This window comes from Cynoglossus semilaevis, chromosome 3, assembly GCF_000523025.1.
Source record: "Cynoglossus semilaevis isolate Cse_v1.0 chromosome 3, Cse_v1.0, whole genome shotgun sequence".
Lineage (NCBI taxonomy): Eukaryota > Metazoa > Chordata > Actinopteri > Pleuronectiformes > Cynoglossidae > Cynoglossus > Cynoglossus semilaevis.
This window is the reverse complement of record NC_024309.1, coordinates 7,982,788-7,985,325: the sequence shown is the minus strand read 5'-3', so window position 1 is coordinate 7,985,325 and position 2,538 is coordinate 7,982,788. Positions and strand designations below refer to the sequence as shown.

Here is a 2,538-nt window from a genome sequence, read left to right as displayed (position 1 = left end):
CTACAAACACAAACAAGTTGCAGGATATTTTGCGACTTTGATTCATGGAAAAGTCGCAAAATATCCTGCAATTTGTGATAGTAGTGGAAAAGATGATAGTAGGAGTGCGCAACGCAATCTTGGGATTTTCCAAAACCGCAGTCTCAGAACCACCTGGAGGACGCTGAAGTGATTGGGCTACAGCCGTAAAAGATAGCGTCCTCTTTAGCTAGAGCCCAACAAGGCACTACAGTCACTCTGGTCAAGGTCCAAATTCTCGGTGCTCTATGAATAACAATTGCATTTGCACATGGATTTTTATAGTAGTCTTTGTTATTGATCTTGTTATCCGCATTTCTACAGCCGTTTCCCACCGCAAAGACGAGACACTTAAGTCTATCTCAGAATAAATCAAATAAGTTAATTTATTATTTTATATTTCAATGTACAGTTTGTTTGGTTTGGGGTATGCAGTACCTCATGTACTAATACACTATCTTTATTATGTAAGATATTTCGCAGTAGAATGTATCAGTATTACTCTCCTTGGTTTGGATCAAGTGGAATAGGTTTTCTGACAGGCATTTTTAAGGATAGATGGATAAATCACAAATGTTTGTCTGCTGCATGAAATTAGCCTCAAATTACAACTTAGTTGTTTTGGAATAATGATAACTATTTACAACAGCAATTTTTTTCTGTTGGAACCTAGATAAAGGGACCTGAGGTGATCAGATGGATTGTGTGTCTCCTTCCCCCTCGTCCTCTGGCAGATGTTGACTGGACCTGGTCAAGCATGACACGTGTACAGGACAACTAAGGTGAAAAGCATTGTTAAAAAGGTAGGTTTGCCCTTCTCATGTATATTTATGTTTATTATTCATATATTTAGACTTACTGTATCTATAAACCAATAGACCTGAAGGTCAAAGGAATTAAAAAAAGATTATTTTGTGTTTAAATGTCCAAAAAGTATTTTATATGAATATTTCAAAAATCACCCAAAACATGCCTTACTATAGCCTTACCATCGTGAAAATATCCATAAAAATTAAAAGTCCCCGAAATGCCTTAAAATGCAAGACTGTCCTAAAACATGCTGCCAATTGAATATTTTGTTTAAAAGTCCAAATAGTATTTTATATGAATATTTCAAAAATCACCCAAAACATGCCTTACTATAGCCTTACCATCGTGAAAATATCCATAAAAATTAAAAGTCCCCGAAATGCCTTAAAATGCAAGACTGTCCTAAAACATGCTGCCAATTGAATATTTTGTTTAAAAGTCCAAATAGTATTTTATATGAATATTTCAAAAATCACCCAAAACATGCCTTACTATAGCCTTACCATCGTGAAAATATCCATAAAAATTAAAAGTCCCCGAAATGCCTTAAAATGCAAGACTGTCCTAAAACATGCTGCCAATTGAATATTTTGTTTAAAAGTCCAAATAGTATTTTATATGAATATTTCAAAAATCACCCAAAACATGCCTTACTATAGCCTTACCATCGTGAAAATATCCATAAAAAAAAAAAGTCCCCAAAATGCCTTAAAATGCAAGACTATGTCCTAAAACATGCTGCCAAGTGAATATTTTGTGTTTAAAACCCCAAAAAGTACGCTGCTCAAAAAAATAAAGGGAACACTTAAACAACACAATGTAACTCCAAGTCAACCACATTTCTGTGAAATCGAACTGTCCACTTAGGAAGCAACACTGAGAATCAATTTAACATGCTGTTGTGCAAATGGAATAGACATCAAGTGGAAATTATAGGCAATAAAGGAGTGGTTCTGTAGGTGGTGACCACAGACCACTTCTCAGTTCCGATGCTTTCTAGCTGATGTTTTGGTCACTTTTGAATGCTGGCGGTGTTTTCATTCTAGTGGTAGCATGAGACGGAGTCTACAACCCACACAAGTGGCTCAGGCAGTGCAGCTCATCCAGGATGGCACATCAATACGAGCTGGGGCAAGGAGGTTTGCTGTGTGTGTCAGCGTAGTGTCAAGAGCAGGGAGGCGCTACCAGGAGACAAGCCAGTACATCAGGTGACGTGGAGGAGGCCGTGGGAGGGAAACAACCCAGTAGGAGGACCGCTACCTCTGCCTTTGTGCAAGGAGGAGCACTGCCAGAGCCCTGCAAAATGAGCTCCAGCAGTCCACAAATGTGCATGTGTCTGCTGAAACAGTCAGAAACAGACTCCATGAGGGTGGTATGAGGGCCTGACGTCCACGGGGGGTGGGGGTGGGGGGGGGGAGGTTCTTACAGCCCAACACCGTGCAGGACTTTTGGCATTTGCTAGAGAACACCAAGATTGGCAAATTCGCCACTGGTGCCCTGTGCTCTTCACAGATGAAAGCAGGTTCAAACTGAGCACGTGACAGACGTGACGGAGTCTGGAGACGCTGTGGAGAACGTTCTGCTGCCTGCAACATCCTCCAGCATGACCGGTTTGGCAGTGGGTCAGTAATGGTGTGGGGTGGCATTTCTTTGGAGGGCCACACAGCCCTCCATGTGCTCGCAAGAGGTAGCCTGACTGCCATTAGGTAC

General features: G+C 40.7%; 1 protein-coding gene across 3 annotated transcripts in view; it reads left to right on the top strand.

The window, feature by feature from the left end:
- The window catches only part of mkxa (mohawk homeobox a), a 1,121,182-nt gene that overhangs the window by 39,727 nt on the left and 1,078,917 nt on the right, over positions 1 to 2,538 (top strand). For 2 of the 3 annotated variants that reach the window (XM_025054738.1, XM_008307734.3), the window contains exon 8: positions 692 to 821. The gene's annotated coding sequence lies outside the window, so the exon portion shown is untranslated. Of the gene's footprint in view, positions 1 to 691; positions 822 to 1,874; positions 2,533 to 2,538 lie in introns of those variants that run through there. The other variant, XM_025054739.1, reaches the window with a different exon arrangement.